This window comes from Pseudophryne corroboree, chromosome 6 (assembly GCF_028390025.1).
Source record: "Pseudophryne corroboree isolate aPseCor3 chromosome 6, aPseCor3.hap2, whole genome shotgun sequence".
NCBI classification, from domain to species: domain Eukaryota; kingdom Metazoa; phylum Chordata; class Amphibia; order Anura; family Myobatrachidae; genus Pseudophryne; species Pseudophryne corroboree.
In genome coordinates, this window is record NC_086449.1 from 206876350 (window position 1) to 206898345 (window position 21996).

The window sequence follows — 21996 nt, forward strand, 5'->3', positions numbered from 1 at the left end:
GGCGGGATGATGGGGGAGGTCATGTGACCGTCGGTCTCCTGACCGCCGATCACATGAATACATCCCATATATATATATATATATATATATATATATACATACACACACATATACACACACACACATATTAATATATATACATAAATAAAAATATAGAGACACACATATGAATAAAGCAGCAGGACCAGCACTCGACAGTCTGACTGCACTAATAGCCCTGGTGCCATCCATCCAAAAAAACACATTACTGGACAGACCGAGGCAGCACTTTGAGGGACTTGTATGTAAATCACAAATAATAAAGACACAGCAGCCACAGCATACAGTGTATATAGACTCACACCTGTCTGTTATTTTGATGGCTACTTCGATGCCAGTATGTATGGACCGTGCCCTGTAAACACAGGCACAAGTATTACCAGAGGAGGTTGAGGACAGTGCTCTATATACCCCCGACACCCCCCCCCCCCCCCCCCTCCCCATACTCGACACCCAAACCGCCAGCCCAGCTACCTGTTCAAAGTGATAGTAGGGTTGGCTAGAGGGTCCGGTGACTACCAGGGCTGGCTCAGTGACATTAGGGGTGTCATGTGTCAGCCTGCTCCCACCGGGGATCGGACACCAAAATCTTGCGCACCCGGCACGAACAGGGTAGTTCTTCCTATCAGCCGACGGATGGTCCAGAGGAGGAGGCAGCAAGAGGCGGGGAGGAGTGCGTCCCCCATCCTCTCTTCTTGCCTCTTGCTAAAAGCCTCCTCCCTCATTGTTAATGCCCGTGGCCGGCGTATTATAATGAGTCAGAGTGACTCATTATTGGTACTGGTGGTAATGCCATTGCCACTGGCTTCGGGACCCTCAATTGTGGTGGGCCTCGGTGCAACGCACCGGCTGCACTGCTAGTAGTTCCGCCTCTGGATGTAGCCATGCCGATCATGGTAAACGTGCAACCTCGGCGTGACGCCTAGCCGTGCCGAGATGCAGCTTTTTTGCCACTCCTATTCATGCGAATGGGGTGCACGTGCGTCTTAGACATCCAGATGTAACAAGGCGCAATCGTGGTAAGATGTAGCCACGGCGAGAGTGGTATACAGTTGTAGACAGATATAAGCAGAAAGTCACAATTGCGCACACGTGGCTGCTTTTCTTAGTGAAGGAAATGAAGTTCCACCAACACTTCACAAATAAAGAACAAACAGAAATAGAAAACCTCCACACAGAATAGCGCACACAGAGAATACTTATATGATTTGAGGAGTCTCCCAATGATCTTTCAGAGGATTTATATGACCTCAAAAGGAGACAGAAATACAATATAGTGTTATATCTCTATGGCATTTCTTAGAAGTTTTTTATGAGGAAACTCGTACCCTTAGATTTGTCTACCAGGTTAGTGATAGACAAAAAAGCACATCTGAGACTCAGGATTATCCCATTCAATTCCTCCTCTTAACGAAACCTTCCCTCAAAACCTTCCGACAGTACCTCCTCCGGATGTCACATGTGGAAACAGAAAATCACCGCCATAGTGTAAAACCATAACATTTATTTTTCCACAAACAAAAAATAAGATTTTAAACCTACCGGTAAATCTATTTCTCCTAGTCCGTAGAGGATGCTGGGGACTCCGTAAGGACCATGGGGTATAGACGGGCTCCGCAGGAGATAGGGCACCTAAAAAGAACTTTGACTATGGGTGTGCACTGGCTCCTCCCTCTATGCCCCTCCTCCAGACCTCAGTTAGAGAACTGTGCCCAGAGGAGATGGACAATACAAGGCAGGATTTAGCAATCCAAGGGCAAGATTCATACCAGCCCACACCAATCATACCATGTGACTTGGAACATACATAACCAGTTAACAGTATGAACAAACAACAGTAACGGTCCAAGACCGATGTCAACTGTAACATAACCCTTACGTAAGCAACAACTATATACAAGTCTTGCAGAGTTTCCGCACTGGGACAGGCGCCCAGCATCCTCTACGGACCAGGAGAAATAGATTTACCGGTAGGTTTAAAATCTTATTTTCTCTTACGTCCTAGAGGATTCTGGGGACTCCGTAAAGACCATGGGGTTTATACCAAAGCATCCAATCGGGCGGGAGAGTGCGTATGACTCTGCAGCACCAACTGAGCAAACATGAGGTCCTCATCAGCCAGGGTATCAAACTTGTAGAATTTAGCAAAAGTGTTTGACCCCGACCAAGTCGCCGCTCGGCAAAGTTGTAATGCCGAGACGCCTCGGGAAGCTGCCCAAGAAGAGCCCACCTTCCTAGTGGAATGGGCCTTAACCGAATTTGGTACCGGCAATCCAGCCGTAGAGTGAGCCTGCTGAATCGTATTACAGATCCAGCGAGCAATAGTCTGCTTCGAAGCAGGAGTGCCAATCTTATTGGCCGCATACAGGACAAACAGAGCCTCTGTTTTCCTAATTCTAGCCGTCCTGGCTACATACATTTTTAAGGCCCTGACTACATCCAGGGATCTGGAATCCTCCAGGTCACTTGTAGCCACAGGCACCACAATAGGTTGATTCATATGGAATGAAGAAACCACCTTAGGCAAAAATTGCGGACGTGTCCTCAATTCAGCTCGATCCACATGAAAAATCAAGTAGGGGCTCTTGTGTGACAAAGCCGCCAATTCTGACACTCGCCTTGCTGATGCTAAGGCCAACAACATGACCACCTTCCAGGTAAGAAATTTCAACTCAACCTTGTTAAGCGGTTCAAACCAGTGTGATTTTAGGAACTGCAACACCACGTTCAGGTCCCATGGTGCCACTGGAGGCACAAAAGGGGGCTGGATGTGCAGCACTCCCTTTACAACCGTCTGGACTTCTGGAAGAGAAGCCAATTCCTTTTGAAAGAAAATTGAGAGGGCCGAAATCTGTACCTTAACAGAGCCTAATTTCAGGCCCATCTCCACTCCTGTCTGTAGGAAGTGGAGAAGACGACCCAGATGACCAAGACACATACTTTCGCCAGATACTGTGATAATGTTTTACCGTCACCTCCTTCCTAGCCTTTATTAAAGTAGGGATGACCTCTTCCGGAATCCCCTTTTTCGCTAGGATTCGGCGTTCAACCGCCATGCCGTCAAACGTAACCGCGGTAAGTCTTGAAATACACAGGGCCCCTGCTGCAACAGGTCTTCCCTCAGAGGAAGAGGGCAGGGATCTCCTGTGAGCATCTCTTGTAGATCCGAGTACCAGGCCCTTCGAGGGCAGTCTGGGACAACGAGTATCGTCTGTACTCTTCTTCGTCTTATGATCCTCAACACTTTTGTGATGAGAGGAAGAGGAGGAAACACGTAGACCGATTTGAACACCCACGGTGTTACCAGAGCGTCTACTGCTACTGCCTGAGGGTCCCGAGACCTGACGCAATACCTCCAAAGTTTTTTTTTTGAGGCGTGACGCCATCATGTCTATTTGAGGAGTTCCCCAAAGACGTGTTACGTCTGCAAAGACTTCTTGATGAAGTCCCCACTCTCCTGGATGGAGATCCTGTCTGCTGAGGAAGTCTGCTTCCCAGTTGTCCACTCCCGGAATGAAGACAGCCGACAGAGCGCTTACATGATTTTCCGCCCACCGAAGGATCCTCGTGGCTTCCGCCATCGCGACTCTGCTTCTTGTCCCGCCTTGGCGGTTCACATGAGCCACTGCTGTGACATTGTCTGATTGAATCAGAACCGGTAGGTTTTGAAGAAAACTCTCCGCTTGTCGAAGGCCGTTGTAAATGGCCCTGAGTTCCAACACATTGATGTGTAGACAGGACTCCTGGTCTGACCAAAGCCCCTGAAAATGTTTTCCCTGTGTGACCGCTCCCCATCCTCGGAGGCTCACGTCCGTGGTAACCAGGATCCAATCCTGAATTCCGAACCTCCGACCCTCCAGGAGGTGAGCACTTTGCAACCACCACAGGAGGGACACTCTGGTCCCTGGGGACAGAGTTATTTTCCAATGTAAGTGCAGATGGGACCCGGACCACTTGTCCAGAAGGTCCCATTGAAAAGTCCTTGCATGGAACCTTCCGAAGGGAATGGCCTCGTAGGCCGCCACCATTTTCCCCGGAACTCGAGTGCATTGGTGAACTGACACCCTTTTCGGTTTTAGCAGGTCTCTGACCATGTTCTGGATGTCTTGGGCTTTCTCTATTGGGAGAAAGACCTTCATTTGTTCCGTATCCAGTATCATACCTAGGAACGGTAGCCGAGTAGTCGGAATCAACTGTGACTTCGGTAGATTTAGAATCCAACCGTGTTGCTGGAGCACTCTCAGAGAGAGCGCTACACTGCTCAGCAATTTCTCCCTTGATCTCGCTTTTATCAGGAGATCGTCCAAGTATGGGATAATTGTGACTCCATGCTTGCGCAGGACCACCATCATTTCCGCCATTATCTTGGTGAAAATCCTCGGGGCCGTGGAGAGTCCAAACGGCAACGTCTGAAATTGGTAATGACAATCCTGTACAGCGAATCTCAGGTATTCCTGATGGGGACATATATGGGGACATGAAGGTACACATCCTTTATGTCCAGAGACACCATAAACTCCCCCTCCTCCATGTTGGCTATTATCGCTCTGGGAGATTCCATTTTGAATTTGAATCTTTTTATGTACAGGTTTAGGGATTTCAGATTCAAAATAGGTCTGACCGAACCGTCCGGTTTCGGGACCACAAATAGGGTTAAGTAGTAATCTCTTCCCTGCTGGTGCAGGGGAACCTTGATTATCACTTGCTGTATACACAGCGTTTGAATTGCAGCTAACACTACATCCCTTTCCGATGTGGAAGCTGGTAGGGCCAATTTGAAAAATCGGCGCGGGGGCACCTCCTCGAATTCCAATTTGTAAACCTGGGAAACTATTTCCAACACCCAGGGATTCAGGTCCGAACTGACCCAGGCCTGACTGAAAAGTCGAAGACGTGCCCCCACCGGTGCGGACTCCCTCAGGGGAGCCCCAGCGTCATGCTGTGGGTTTTGGAGCAACCGGGGAGGACTTTTGTTCCTGGGCACCTGCCGAATCAGGTGCTCTCTTGCCTCTGCCCTTACCTCTGGAGTGGAAAGAGGATCCCCGACCTCTTTTGGACTTGTGCGACCGAAAGGACTGCATCTGATAGGGTGTTACTTTCTTTTGCTGTTGGGGAATATATGGTAAAAAATTTGATTTACCTGCTGTAGCTGTGGAAACCAGGTCCGTCAGCCCATCCCCAAACAATACATCCCCCTTATAGGGTAGTACTTCCATATGTTTCTTGGAATCCGCATCACCCGTCCATTGGCGAGTCCATAAGGATCTTCTCGCTGAGACAGACATGGCATTGGCCCTAGAAGCTAGCAATCCAATGTCCCTTTGGATCATAAATAAGACTGCGTCTTTAATATGGCCTAGAGTTAGGAATATAGTATCCTTATCCATATTATCAAATTGATCTGTCAGCTCATCTGTCCAAGCTGCAATTGCGCTACACACCCATGCCGACGCAATTGTCGGTCTTAGCACAGCACCCGTCTGAGAATAAATACCCTTTAAGGTAGTTTCTTGCCTGCGATCTGCAGGGTCCTTAAGGGCCGCTGTGTCAGGAGTCGGTAGCGCCACTTTCTTGGACAAGTGCGTCAGGGCCTTGTCCACAGTGGGGGGTGATTCCCAAATCTCCTTGTCCTGCTTAGGGAAAGGGTATGCCATATAAATTCTTTTGGGGGTCTGCGGTCTCTTATCCGGAGTCTCCCAAGCTTTTCAAAAGAATTCATTTAATTCATGAGATGTGGGAAAGTTAATAATCTGTTTCTTTTCCTTAAACATGTGTACCCTTGTGTCGGGGACCGAGGGTTCATCCACAATATGCAACACATCCCTTATTGCCACAATCATACACTGAATGGTTTTAGTCACCCTAGGGTGCAATTTTACTTCGTCATAGTCGACACTGGAATCAGAATCCGTGTCGGTAGTAGTGTCTTGTGTTAAGGGACGCTTTTGAGACCCCGACGGGCCCTGTGAGTCGGTCCAATCTGAGGATTGACCCCCTGATGTCCCCCCTAATCAAGCCTTTTATGTAAAGATGCCACACTTGCATTCAACATATGCCACATGTCCATCCAATCTGGAGTCGGCACAACCGACGGGGACACACCACTCATTTGCTCCACCTCCTCCTTGGAGAAGCCTTCTGCCTCAGACATGTCGACACACACGTACCGACACCCCACACACACAGGGATTAACCTATAAGGGGACAAAACCCCAACCAGGTCCTTAAGGAGAGACAGAGAAAGAGTATGTAAGCACACACCAGCGCTTAAAAACACTGGAAAAAATATGTCCAGATAGCGCTTTTTTATATATATTATGCCAATTCCCACTCACTGCGTCACTAATGTGCCCCCCTCCTCTTTTTTCCAGCCTGTGATGTTCAGCAGGGGAGAGACCAGGGAGCCAGCGTTTTCTTCATGCAGCTTCTGTGGAGAAAATGGCGCTGGTTAGTGCTGAGGATCAAGCCCCGCCCACCCGACGGCGGGCTTCGGTCCCAGTGATTTTTCAATAAAATGGCGGGGGATCATAGATTTACTGCCTCCGCAGTCTAATCCAACTGTATTTGTGCCAAAATGTGAGGTTTATTGCTGCCCAGGGCGCCCCCCCCTGCGCCCTGCACCCTTCAGTGCTGCTCTGTGTGTGTGTGACTGGGAGTAATGGCGCGCTGCTTACCGCTGCGCGCCTTACCTCATGAAGATCTGATGTCTTCTGCCGCCTAAGATGTCTTCTGCCTTCTCTATCCGGCTTCTATCTTCGGCATCTGTGAGGAGGACGGCGACGCGGCTCCGGGACGAACCCCAGGTGAGACCTGTGTTCCAACTCCCTCTGGAGCTAATGGTGTCCAGTAGCCTTAGAAGCAGTGCCCAACTTGACAAGCCAGCTCTGCTTCTCTCTCCTCGGTCCCACGATGCGGGGACCTGCTGCCAACAGGACTCCTTGAAAATAAAAAACCTAACAAAATTATTTTTCCACAGAAAACTCTGGAGAGCTCTCTGCAGTGCACCCATTCTCCTCTGGGCACAAGATCTAACTGAGGTCTGGAGGAGGGGCATAGAGGGAGGAGCCAGTGCACACCCATAGTCAAAGTTTTTTTTAGGTGCCCTATCTCCTGCGGAGCCCGTCTATACTCCATGGTCCTTACGGAGTCCCAAGCATCCTCTAGGACGTAAGAGAAATAAAATTAGCTTTCCACCTTTATAGGTGGTCTACTAACAATAAGTAGACAAAACAGCTTAAAATTGGCCAAGTTGTTAAAACTGCAAATACAGGACTCCTACCGGATGGAATGGTCTACCATATAGAGTAGACTTTATCACAGGATTACTGAAAAGACCTCAGGCGTCCCTGGAAAAAAGTCCTTCGTCCTCGGTAGTGGTCCTCCATTTGCAGTGCCCCTCCTCACCAACGCGTTTCAATACACTCAGGTATGTTTGTCAAGGTGTATGGAGGACAAACATCCCAGGGATTTTATACCCCTCTCATAAAACCTATGGTTATCCCTAAAACTAGACACGGATCTTCTAACCTTTCCCTATTCCTATATCTATAGGCATAAAATCCTCTCTATAAAAGTCCATTCCGGATTATATAAATGTTTTGTTTTCCCGCCCTCCATCGTCTGGTAAATCGACGCCGTATCATTAACCGGAAGTGACGTTCCGCAACTCCCACGACGTCATATCCTAACCGGAAGTAGATCGCGCATCCCCAGTGATTTTTCCCCGTCTTTATCGGCTCAGTCGTTATAGTTCCACCTTGTAATCCATCCCCAATGGTGTTTACTTCCATATAGTCGATGCGTTAGATAGAGCAAAATTTCAAACAGGAAGGCGGGATCCATGTTCATGATTTCTTAAACATCAAAAACCGGAATCGTTGTGATTAAGTATTCCTTAAATTAATAAACAACATATTACTAGCAGAAACACCTTTATAATTTCTCCATGGACATATAATTTTTTGGGGTAATTAAAGCATTCAAGCTGAATAAAAAAGTAAAAACAGAAAGTAGACAGAACAAGAAGTGAAGAAGAGGACATATGATCCCTATTCTACAGAAACCATTTAAATTTGAAATCCTTGTTAATTCCCTTGGGTGCAAGGGTTTCGAATTGATGTATCATCCGCATCTCACTTTTTGCTATTTTTTTTTATTAATGTCACTTTCTTGGATCACAAGTGATCCTTTTCAGGCCATAGAAATTCTTTATTTGATTCACATCACAATTATGTTTTTCTTTAAAGTGATTTGACAGAGCATGCGTCTCTACTCCTTTTCTGATATTCCGTAGGTGTTCTCCCACCCTTACTTTTAACTGTCTACTCGTTCTGCCGATGTAAAAGAGATTACACGAACACTCTATACCATATAATACATTTGTGGAATTGCATGTTATGAATTCCCCAATTTTACACTCTTTTTCATTGATTATCACTTTCTCTTTTTTATTTCCAAAATTATTTTTTACATTCTTACAGCCTATGCAATTTATACATCTGTAAAAACCTTTTGACAGTGTTGTAGACATTTTAGGGGAGCTAGGATGGACACTATTTACCAGCTCCGTTTTTAAATTGGGTGCCCTGCGAAATATACAAACAGGTGAGTCAGGAAGAACATTCCCAATTACCGGGTCTTTCTTCAGTAAATACCAATGCTTTTTCAAGATCCTCTCTACTTTTTTATGTTGTGTTGTGTATTGGGTAATAAACGCCCATTTGAATTTATCATTATTCTTCTCTAATGGTCCTCTTTTTTGGAGTAGGACATCCCTACTTGTTTCAGACACAGTCTCCAAGGAATGTGTCACCCTTTCTTCTTCATAGCCACACATTAAGAAATTATTTTTCATTTCATTGGCTTGTTCTGAAAAGGTGTTATCATCAGTGCAGTTACGTCTGAGTCTTTTAAACTGCCCTAGTGGTATAGAGTTCAACCAATTTTGATGGTGACAACTATCCTTATGTATATATGACCTGGAATCTGTGTCCTTTACAAAATTCCTCGTTTTAATACGGCCTTCTTCAATATATATACTAAGATCTAGAAAATTTACTTCTTGAGCACTGATATTATAGCTAAGAATAATATTCTGTTCATTGGAATTACGATAGCTACAAAAATCATCTAGGAGGGACCTATCCCCTCTCCAAATGAAAATGATATCATCTATGTATCGTCACCATGACACCAGGTTCGCCCCAAATGGGTTGTTGGACCATACTTTTTCCTCCTCCCGTACACCCATAAATATATTTGCGTAACTCGGGGCGAACCTGGTGCCCATGGCGGTACCCTTCCTTTGGATAAAGTATTCATCTTTAAACAAGAAATAATTGTTGTTTAAGATAAATTCAACACCTTCAATTATTAGATTTTGTAAAGATTTTTCTAGGGAGGATCTATTTAATACCTTTTTCACTGCATGAATACCTTGCTGATGTGTAATGATAGTATATAGCGAACTAACGTCAGCGGTTATTAACCAGTAATCTTCCCTCCAGGATATATCATCTAAAAATTCTATAGTATCCCTAGTGTCCTTTAAATGTGAAGGATTTAAGGACACAAAACCTTGTAATTGGGAATCAATCCATTGGGATAGATTAGCAGTTGCTGAGCCAATCCCGGACACAATCGGTCGTCCGGGAGGATTAGTAAGGCTCTTGTGTATTTTGGGTAATACATATATATTTGGAACAACTGGATTTTCAATGAACAAAAATTTAGATTCAGCATCAGTGAGTACTCCCTTTTTAAAATATTTTTCTATAAGTTCCTTCATTTGAAGTGATATCTTCTTTGTGGGGTTACCTCTCATTTTCTTATATGTAGTTTCATCCCCTAATTGTCTATAGATTTCCACCTCATATATCTTCTTATCTAACAGAACTACTCCCCCTCCTTTGTCCGTGGGTTTGATAATTAACTCGGTATTTCCTCTTAATGCTTTTAATGCCCTTCTTTCTTTGAAAGTTAGATTATATGAGATATGTGAATTTTGTAGTCTTCTCAAATCTTCATTAACCAATGCATTGAAAATTTCCAAAAAATTCCCCTTAAGGTAGGTAGGATAAAAAATAGACTTAGGTCTAAATTTTGATTCTGTAACGTCATCGAAATTCTCATTATTGTTAGATTTGTTCTTATGAAATTTTTTTAAAGTAAGTTTTCTAATGAATTTTTGGGTATCAATGAAAATATCAAAGGGGTCTATTTTTGTTGAAGGCGCAAATTTCAATCCCTTTTCTAAAAGGGTTCGCTCTTCTTCTAGCAACATGTGACTACTCAAATTAAAGATATTAACCTTACCCAATTCCTTAGGTGGTATATCTAGGGTTGAGGTTTCTCTTAATGTGGGGACTGTTTTTACTTTTCTCTTCCCACTCCTCCTCTTATGTTTTTTTGTTCCTCCTCTCGTTCCCTGTGGGTTCTTTTTTACCTTTCCTGCCTGAAATTCCGGGTTCTCCCTAAAAAAGGGGAAACAACTTCTTGATCTGACTCCTGGAATCTATTATTCATTCTCCATAGGGGCCTATTACGTCCCATATTTTGTTCCTGCCCTCTATAAGATTCTCTCCTTTTCCAACGGTCCTCATTTCCCCAATTTCTATCTTTATCCTGCTTCCATTGGGGTCTTGTGTAGGGTTTATTGTAAGATTTGTATATTTTTCTTTCAGTTCTTCCTGACTATCTGATGTTCTCTTCTAATGGACCTTTCTAACCCAGTGCTACTTTGTTGTTTCCTTTCTAATTGTATGGATTTTGGGTGTTTTTCATTCAAATCAAATTGTTTTTTGGCCATCCTTTATCCCGTATATATTACGGGATAAATTAATTATCCTTCTTATCCCGTATAAATTTATTCAATTTTTTATTAACTAGTTCTCCTTCTAATTTTTTTATTTTTATGGTGATTTTCTTCTCTCTTTCCTTATATTCAGATAAATCACTAAAAGGGGCCACATAATTCTTATATTCTTTTATTTTCTCATCTAGCTGAGAAAGTTCCTTTCTCCTTTCTTCAACTATTAAATTCATCTAGGCCACAGAACATTCATCCAAAATGGTTTCCCATCTTTCTTTAAAGGATTCTGTGGCACTGGAGAGACTGGCCTGTTTCTGTATTTTGAGCCCCTTAGGAATAAGTTTACTTGCCAGGTATTTCTCCAGTGTCACCACCTCCCACCAAAGTTTATTCTCCTTGATTAACACATTTTCTAATTTTTGAAGAACACAATCAAGGTCTTCTTCCTCTCTATTGAGGACTTCAGTAGATGAGTCAAACAGGGAATCTAACTTTCTTAACCTGTCTTCTCTATATGAAAACACCCCTGGTGGTTATGACTGTGTCCCTGCCCTCCCCCGTCCAATTCTTGCTCTCTTTTTTCACTCTCTAACCATCGACGTATAGGTGCATTCTTCACCGGCCGGGTAAAAGGTCAAAATTGCAGATTTGAGGCGACAGAAGGGATGACTGGGTTATGCAAGGTTAATGGGTGGGCGAATGGTCTGGGCAAACTCTGCATAGTCTCTTAATGCCTAAAGAGAAGGGCAGCCCTTCAGCCATGGGTCCCCAGAGGTTTCCTCCACAAGGGGGTTTTTCCTCTCCTGAGTGCTGAAGGATGACTCTTCATGAGTCATATGGCTTCCGCCATCTTGTTCCTCGTATAGAACAAGTTTTGTACACATACACACAAAGAGAAGGATTAAAATTTCACCTCCATATCCAATGTCATAAATTCTTAATCAAGTAGAAATGAGTACACTCAGATACACTTACAATTTATGTAAGTACACCTAAGGTGAAGATAAAGGTAAGAAACAGTGGCACATATCAACGTAATTACGACTGTAGTAATAGTCCAATGTGTCGTGCCAACTGTAATATCTCTCCGCTCTGCACAAGATCTACTCTGTGGAATGCCCTCCCACGCACAGTAAGACTCGCCTCTAGTCTCCAAACCTTTAAACGTTCCCTGAAAACTCACCTCTTCAGACAAGCCTATCAAATTCCAGACCCACCCACATAACCTTCAGTGCTTCCCTATCTAATTACATCCTCTGTAGAGTATTCATAACATCACATATCTTGTCTTTCTTTAGTCTCACACCCTCCTGACACTTGGATAACTTTGTGGGGTATCATCATACAACCCATTAAGAACCTAGCAATCTGGTGGACCATTATGCATTAGGTAGCATCTATCCTTGTGTATCTATGCCTATTTCCCTATAGATTGTAAGCTTGCGAGCAGGGCCTTCCTACCTCTATGTCTGTCTGTTTTTACCCAGTTTTGTTCTATTACTGTTGTTCTAATTGTAAAGCGCAACGGAATATGCTGCGCTATATAAGAAACTGTTAATAAATAAATAAATAAATAATTAATATCATCTCCCGGTATAAGCTAATTACTGCGTATAGATCTGATGTCAAAAATGTATAGTCTAAATAGATAAAGAATTTGGTAGGAATCAAAGGTTGCTCCAAACACTTCTGCTTTTCGCATTGGATAACGAGTGATGTTACTGCACCCAATATTCCCTAGAGGTCTCCCATCTAGGTACTAATAGGGCTTTTCACTGCTTTGCTTTCCAGATCAGACGAGATTGGGCGTAGCCAGTGAAATATGTCAGTAACTGCTCAATGGTTGCAATGAGAGAGTGTATGGTTATTGGCACATACCGAGATTAGAAGTACTTCTGCTGTCCAATATTTATGCACAGATTCTCTGTTACCGTAGCATTTCAGAGAGGTGGTTGGCTGGCATTTGGATGAGAGAGTACTGAAATGAATCAGATACAAAAGAAAATGTATAGGTTCGGGGTCCGCCTTCTGCTGTCCACTGTCATATGATTTATAGCGGACAGTGGATGAGAGAGGCGGGTTACCTTTGCCTATTGAAAATAGGAAAATTGGAAAGTACTAGGTGAGACTCACAGATAACAATAAAATAGATGTCAAATACTCCAATTAGCAGTGAGTGCAGTGCACCCAAATCAATTATCCAATGCGAAGAGCAGAAGTGTTTGGAGCAACCTTTGACTCCTACCAAATTCTTTATCTTCTTAGACTAAACATTTTTTACATCAGATCTATACGCAGTAATTAGCTTATACCAGGAGATGATGTTACAGTTGGCACGACACATTGGACTATTACTACAGTCGTAATTACTTTGATCTGTGCCACTGTTTCTTACCTTTATCCTTTCTGGATACTCACTGATATCCTAATTGGTATTTTACCTGATATCCATTTGATATTTCTGTTTTGATATCTTCACCTTAAGTGTACTTACATAAATTGTCGCTAAGAACATTTAGTTCTCTGAGTGTACTCACTTCTACTTGATTAAGAATTGATGACATTGGATATGGAGGTGAAATTTTAAACCTTCTCTTTGTGTGTATATTTGTGTACAATCCTTTTACCATGTTCAATTAAAAGTTAAGTTTTATTATATTAAGAGTGCCCCAACACAGAGTCTCTCTTTTTCTCTTAAGCCATATCGATACGCACCATTGACTCTGGGAACACCACCAACTACATAAATTCCTTGGATACCTACTTCAGGCATCTCTTATATATATGCACTGTTGGTTCTCAAGGAACATACATAATAGAGCCCTTTCAGTTAGATTTCAAAAAAGGTCCTGTGCGGTACCAAACAAAACCCTTTTCAAGTGCATAGGACAAGTTTGTAAGATTACTAGACTAATCTTAAGGTGCCCATACACCTAAAGATTTATCTTCCAACCTGAATGGATGGAACGCAAATGTGGTAATGGATGGGAGCAAATGACAGTTTTGCTCCCATCCATTACCAGATTTTTGTTTCAGCTAGTCAGATTGGAAGTGTATGGGCACCTTTAGTCCGAAATTTCCTATTTTATAATGCAGGGTAAATAATAATAATAATAATAATAATAATAATCACAAAATAATAATTAGAATAATCAGAAGAAGAACAGGCTACATTTTACTTAAAATAAAAGTGGACATTTATTTTTTAAATATATTTTGCTGTAACTTGTCTTTTTTTTTATTAATAAATCCTCTCAAAAGGTGAAGAAATGACACATATTTGGGGAGACAAAAATATTAGGAGAGTTCAGAACCATGCATTGTTTATTCTACACGAGAGTACCGGGCGAGCAGGGGTTGTCTGGCAAGTTTTAGCCTGGGGGGCAAATGAAATCAAGTGGCCCCAGTTTCTCAACCAGCGCATGGCAAAATGGATGTGGCAGATAAAATAGTGCAGGCGTGGTTTATCTAATGGGGATGCAGTTTAAATGTGTAGTGAAATATCTGAAAAATCATTATATATAAGAACAATACATCACCTACCAGCCGTGTGTGACAAACAGAAACTATTCTAATGACTTATATAAAACATAAGAAACAATGGGCCTAATTCAGATGTGGATGGAGTGGCTGTCACTTACTTGGAAGCAGCAGTGATAGCGCTGTATGGTGATGCAGCAGGAGGCATCTATTACAAGTAGACGACTCCTGCTGCAGTAGTGATCTGACCTTCATCCTAGGACGCAGGCATCGGATCACTGACTCCCCATCGGACAGCTTGCAGAGATTCCTGGCCTCTTCTCTCCCCCTAAACAGCAGCGACATGCCTCCGTTATGGGAAACTGAGGGAAATGTAACCCCTCTCCGTCCCAAAATGGCAGCAGATTGTATATCACTGACAATCTGCTGCATTCTACTTCCTACATCGCAGGACCCATTTGTGCACGCAATCAACGGTGTCTCCAGACTCAGTACACAGTGCACAGAATATACGTAAAAATGGAGAATATAACTTAACCAGCGCTTGTGTTTAGGCGTCCAAAATCTGGCGTATTCCTTATCTATTCGTCCTCATAGTAAATCATATGGAAAAAAAAAGATGTATATAGCATAACACCTTTTATTATCACACAACAATAAAACAAGTAAATAGCAGCACAAATCCTGGAGTATTAACAGGTGCAGTGGGTAATTACCAGATGTTCCAGAACTGTGGTTAAACAGTTCTAAATAGGCATAGAGATATAACTGCAGGGATTCCGGATTTCCCCCAGTAGTCGGTCAGATGATATTATAACCGTGTCTCCACTCCACTGCAAACCCGTGGTCACCTCCCTGGATCTCACCAACGCGTTTCCACCCCAGGCTGGGGTCTTTTTCAAGGTGCAAAATGTGCAATGTAGCGCTCTTTACAGATCCTGATATTTAACTAAACAGGGCACCAATCATAGTCCAACAGGTCCAGCTGGACCCTATACATTAATCACCTAAAGTTCCGTGGTCCTCTGCTGGACCTGTGCGTCACTTCCCCCGTTGCCCTGGTAACCCGTCCCTCGGTATAATCCCTGCGTCCGGCCGCGTCTCTGTTACCATAGCAACCCGTTGCTCCTGATCCGGAAATACGTCTTGCAGCGGTGTGCGTCATCCCGCTCTCATACAACGGCCAAACAGCGTCCCGGTTGCCATGGTGATGAAAGTCTCTATACCCGTCAGTATAGTTTCATGCCGGACATTGATTTGTCTATAAAATTAAGACATCCTCTTACAATATACACAAATTAAATGTATATTCAAGTCATACAGTACAGTTAACACATCAAATACTAAAATAATCCAGACCACCAGTATATAAAAAAGATATGAAATATATAAAAATATATATAAAAATCCCGAATCTAAAACCTAAAAAATCTGTCTATAAAAACCACTTGACCTCAAAGTCCTGGTTTAGACCCCCCGGTTTTAAAGTGCCTAGATCGTAGATGGCTTTCATTTCGGCCTTGGCCAACTGGGACGCAACATCTTTTCGTCTCCAGTGCCCTTTAACATGTTTAAAACCACAAAATTGTTTGATGCCGGAGGTGTTACTCTGATGTTGTAATCTGAAATGCTCAGATAAGGCATGGGTCGTGAGTCCATTTCTAATATTTCTCAAATGTTCACTAACACGGACTTTAAGGGGTCTAGAGGTCCGGCCAATGTACCATAGACCACACTTACACTCAATGGCATAAATAACATTGGAAGTGTTACAGGTAACAAAATCTCCTATTTTGCACTCATGGCCATTGATGAATATTTCAGTCATCTTACTGTTCGTATTTGGTATCCCACGACATCCCAAACACAAACCGCACCGAAAAAATCCCTTTGATTTTATCGTGCACATTGCCTTCTTCAGAGGCTGAGCACTTTTTACAAGACTGGTTTTTAAATTAGGCGCCTTTTTAAAAATACATTTTGGTTTAGGCGGGATCTCTCCTCCAATGATGGGGTCCTTTTTTAGTATCCCCCAATGTTTCCTTAGTGATTTCTCTATATTCCTATACTGACTAGTAAAGGATGTGACAAATGCCCAGTCATACTTCGTTCCCCCCTTCTCCTTTTCTTTTGGTACAAGTAATTGATCCCTATCAATGAGGGCTACCTTACTTTTCACATTATCAATCTTCTCTTTCGGGTAACCTGATGCTGCAAATCTAGCTGCCATATCCTCTGCTTGTGTCTCATATGTCTGCAACTCTGTGCAGTTGCGCTTTAAACGTCGGAACTGGCCTTCTGGAATTGAGCCCAGCCAGTCCGGATGATGGCAACTCGTTGCTCCTATGTACATACCGGAATCCGTAGGTTTCTTAAAATTCATGGTTTGTATTTTCCCGTTCTCTATAAACACAGTGATATCTAGGAAATTAATCCTAGTCTCACTTTTCTCAAATGTGAAAAAGATATTTAAAATGTTAGTATTAAGATATGCAAAAAATTGATCTAAAAGCTCCTCTCCCCCTCTCCAAATAAAAAAGAGTTGCAGACATATGAGACACAAGCAGAGGATATGGCAGCTAGATTTGCAGCATCAGGTTACCCGAAAGAGAAGATTGATAATGTGAAAAGTAAGGTAGCCCTCATTGATAGGGATCAATTACTTGAACCAAAAGAAAAGGAGAAGGGGGGAACGAAGTATGACTGGGCATTTGTCACATCCTTTACTAGTCAGTATAGGAATATAGAGAAATCACTAAGGAAACATTGGGGGATACTAAAAAAGGACCTCATCATTGGAGGAGAGATCTCGCCTAAACCAAAATGTATTTTTAAAAAGGCGCCTAATTTAAAAACCAGTCTTGTAAAAAGTGCTCAGCCTCTGAAGAAGGCAATGTGCACGATAAAATCAAAGGGATTTTTTCAGTGCGGTTTGTGTTTGGGATGTCGTGGGATACCAAATACGAACAGTAAGATGACTGAAATATTCATCAATGGCCATGAGTGCAAAATAGGAGATTTTGTTACCTGTAACACTTCCAATGTTATTTATGCCATTGAGTGTAAGTGTGGTCTATGGTACATTGGCCGGACCTCTAGACCCCTTAAAGTCCGTGTTAGTGAACATTTGAGAAATATTAGAAATGGACTCACGACCCATGCCTTATCTGAGCATTTCAGATTACAACATCAGAGTAACACCTCCGGCATCAAACAATTTTGTGGTTTTAAACATGTTAAAGGGCACTGGAGACGAAAAGATGTTGCGTCCCAGTTGGCCAAGGCCGAAATGAAAGCCATCTACGATCTAGGCACTTTAAAACCGGGGGGTCTAAACCAGGACTTTGAGGTCAAGTGGTTTTTATAGACAGATTTTTTAGGTTTTAGATTCGGGATTTTTATATATATTTTTATATATTTCATATCTTTTTTATATACTGGTGGTCTGGATTATTTTAGTATTTGATGTGTTAACTGTACTGTATGACTTGAATATACATTGAATTTGTGTATATTGTAAGAGGATGTCTTAATTTTATAGACAAATCAATGTCCGGCATGAAACTATACTGACGGGTATAGAGACTTTCATCACCATGGCAACCGGGACGCTGTTTGGCCGTTGTATGAGAGCGGGATGACGCACACCGCTGCAAGACGTATTTCCGGATCAGGAGCAACGGGTTGCTATGGTAACAGAGACGCGGCCGGACGCAGGGATTATACCGAGGGACGGGTTACCAGGGCAACGGGGGAAGTGACGCACAGGTCCAGCAGAGGACCACGGAACTTTAGGTGATTAATGTATAGGGTCCAGCTGGACCTGTTGGACTATGATTGGTGCCCTGTTTAGTTAAATATCAGGATCTGTAAAGAGAGCTACATTGCACATTTTGCACCTTGAAAAAGACCCCAGCCCGGGGTGGAAACGCGTTGGTGAGATCCAGGGAGGTGACCACGGGTTTGCAGTGGAGTGGAGACACGGTTATAATATCATCTGACCGACTACTGGGGGAAATCCGGAATCCCTGCAATTATATCTCTATGCCTATTTAGAACTGTTTAACCACAGTTCTGGAACATCTGGTAATTACCCACTGCACCTGTTAATACTCCAGGATTTGTGCTGCTATTTACTTGTTTTTTTGTTGTGTGATAATAAAAGGTGTTATGCTATATACATCTTTTTTCTTCCATATGATTTACTATGAGGACGAATAGATAAGGAATACGCCAGATTTTGGATGCCTAAACACAAGCGCTGGTTAAGTTATATTCTCCATTTTTACGTATATTCTGTGCACTTGTGGTGAGGGGTTGGAAGAAACCTCACAGGAGTTTAAGCATTACTAGCGGCTGTTGCGCACGGAACACTGCCATATTGTTTTTTGTTCAGTACACAGTGCAGATGCACAGCTTCTGAGGGGGCGAACTGAGTCTCAGCACACTATATGTGTACACAATAACCAGACTGGCATTACAGACTTAAAAGGGAGCTGACTCCATTTTAGGCACAAAATTACCTCAGCCAGTATAAAAAAAGAGCGGGAATACTGCACGCCATTGAAGGGGCGGGGCTTCACTATGAGCAGACACACCAGCAGCGCAATTTCCCCCCTGCAGCGGACACAGACGTTGAACGACAGGGATGCGCAGCTCCTCCGTAGAGACTCCAGATTACCTCAGCAGTACCAGGGGGTCATAGCGGGATGGGGAGGGAGATTATTAATGTACCGAGTCCCTAATCTAGCTACTTAGTCTGCGACCCAGCTAAACTGGGCATTAGCGGTAAGGGCGCTGTGTGCTGGCTCCATACTATCTCTGTGTCTCTTTGGAAGGGCTCTTTGTGGGTTAATTGTGCATTTAACCTTTTCCTGTGTGAGTGTACTGTCACTGTTACAGTATGTCAGGCAAAGAGTATGTTTCATGTAAGGCACAGTGTTTCTCTTCTCCAGGGGGTTCACTACTGTGTACTAAGTGTAGTGTACCTCCCCAGGCTAGCGGGGCAGAGACAGCATGGCTGGACTCTATTAAGGGAATGATTTCCAATATTTCTACTAAAATGTCCCGCAATGAGAAAGAGGCGCAATACTTAAGACAGTTGATGACTGAGTTTATGAAAAGAGACTCAGTACTCTGCTATTTGTCAGCAAAAACGTACTTTGGCCCATATCCTGCAGTCTGACTCTGATGATGAAGGGTCAGACATGGAGGAGGGGGAGGTGGACTCAGAGGTGGGGGAGGTTAATCTGTCACAGGGAATAGAGGCTCTCATAGAGGCTATCAGAGAAGTTCTGCATATCCCTGATAAGGTGACAGAGGAGAGTGAGGAATCTTATTTTAATATAAAGGAAGAAATCCTCAGCCACTTTTCCTGTGTCAAAGGAACAAAACACCCTGTTTGAAGAACCGTGGGTTAATCCTTATAGGAAATTTAAAATCTCTAAAAGGTTGCTATCATCTTTTCCTTTTCCTCCTGAGGATAGGGAAAAAATAGGATTTTAATTACCTACCGGTAAATCCTTTTCTCGTAGTCCGTAGAGGATGCTGGGGTCCATTTAATACCATGGGGTATAAACAGGTCCTTTGGGAACCACTGGCACTTTAAGAGTTTAATAGTGTGGGCTGGCCCCTCCCTCTATGCCCCTCCTACCAGACTCAGTTTAGAAACTGTGCCTGAGGAGACGGACTTACTACGAGAGAAGGAAATACAGATAGTGGTCAGATTCACACCAGCTCACACATAACAGAAAGGAAAGCCAAGCTAACCAACTTGGAACAATTCAGCAACATCTGAAACAACAATACTGAACCAAGTAACAAGCAGGAATACGAAGCACTGGGCGGGCGCCCAGCATCCTCTACGGACTACGAGAAAAGGATTTACCGGTAGGTAATTAAAATCCTATTTTCTCTTACGTCCTAGAGAATGCTGGGGTCCATTTAGTACCATGGGGATGTACCAAAGCTCCCAGTATGGGAGGGAGAGTACCGAGGTTCCTGCAGAACAGATTGACCAAACTTTAGGTCCTCAGAGGTGAAAGTATAGAACTTGTAGAACTTAGCAAACTTGTTCGACCCAGACCAAGTAGCTGCTCGGCAAAGCTGTAAAGCCGAGACACCCCGGGCAGTAGCCCAGGAAGAACCCACTTTACGAGTAGAGTGGGCCTTAACAGATTTTGTACACGGCAAGCCTGCCGTAGAATAAGCATGCTGGATAGTAAGCTTAATCCAGCAAGAAATCGTCTGTTTAGAAGCAGGACCCCCAATCTTATTGGGATCATAAAGGACAAATAGTGAGTCTGAAAGCCCTCACAACATCCAAGGACTTTGAGGTAATTGTGGAGTCAGTAGCCACTGGCACCACAATAGGTTGGTTGATATGAAAAGCTGACACAACCTTTGGAAGAAATTGCAGACGCGTTCTGAGCTCAGCTCTATCCTCATGGAAAATCAAGTAGGGTCTCTTGCATGACAATGCCCCCAATTCTGACACAGTCTAGCAGATGCTAACGCCAACAGTGTGACCGCCTTCCAAGTAAGAAACTTGACATCCACCTCCTGTAAAGGCTCGAACCAATCCGATTGCAGGAACTGCAGCACCACATTAAGTTCCCAAGGTGCCGTAGGTGGCACAAAGGGTGGTTGGATGTGCAGAACCCCTTTCAAGAACGTCTGAACCTCAGGGAGAGAAGCCAATTGTTTCTGGAAGAAGATGGACAAGACCGAAATCTGGACCTTGATGTAGCCCAAGCGTAGGCCCACATCCACACCAGGCTGCAGAAAGAGGAGGAAACGTCCCAGTTGAAACTCCACCGTAGGAAACTTCTTGGATTCACACCAAGACACATGCTTTTTCCAAATCCGATGGTAATGTTTTGACGTTACTCCCTTCCTAGCCTGTATCAGGGTAGGAATTACCTTTTTCGGAATGCCCTTCCGAGCTAAGATCTGGCGTTCAACCTCCATGCCGTCAAGCGTAGCCGCCGTAAGTCTTGATAGGCGAACGGCCCCTGTTGTAGAAGTCCTTCGAGAAGAGGAACTGGCCTCGGATCCTCCAGGAGTAATTCCAGAAGATCCGCGTACCAAACGCTTCTTGGCCAGTCCGGAGCAATGAGGATCGGCTGAACTCCTGTTCTTTTTATTAGTTTTAGAATCCTTGAAATGAGTGGAAGTGCAGGGAACACATACACTGACTGGAACATCCACGGACTTACCAGTGCGTCCACCGTCATTGCTTGTGGGTCTCTAGACCTGGAACAGTACCTCCGAAGCTTCTTGTTGAGACAAGAGGCCATTATGTCTATCTGTGGTACATCCCATCGGCTTGTCACCTCTGCAAACACCTGCCCAGAGGAGAATTCTTGTTACCTCTGACATTGCAGCTGTGCTCTTCGTTCCGCCCTGTTGGCTTATGTAGGACACTGCCGTTACAATGTCCGACTGAACCTGAATGGCCTGATCTTGCAGAAGATGTGCCGCTTATAGAAGGCCGTTGTATATGGCCCTTAGTTCCAGAATGTTTATCGAAAGGATGGATTCCAGACTTGACCACTTTCCTTGGAAATTTTCCCCTTGGGTGACTGCTCCCCAAACTCTGAGACTTGCATCCGTGGTTTGAAGGATCCAGTTCTGAATCCCGAACCTGCAGCCCTCGAGTAGGTGAG

The 21996-nt window shown here is 43.7% G+C and overlaps 1 protein-coding gene and 1 pseudogene across 5 annotated transcripts in view; both read right to left on the bottom strand.

Moving 5' to 3' along the window:
- RNF212 (ring finger protein 212) overlaps nucleotides 1-21996 on the bottom strand; it is a 476056-nt gene that overhangs the window by 50008 nt on the left and 404052 nt on the right. The window lies entirely within an intron of this gene.
- On the bottom strand, nucleotides 12565-12683 carry LOC134937627 (5S ribosomal RNA; annotated as a pseudogene).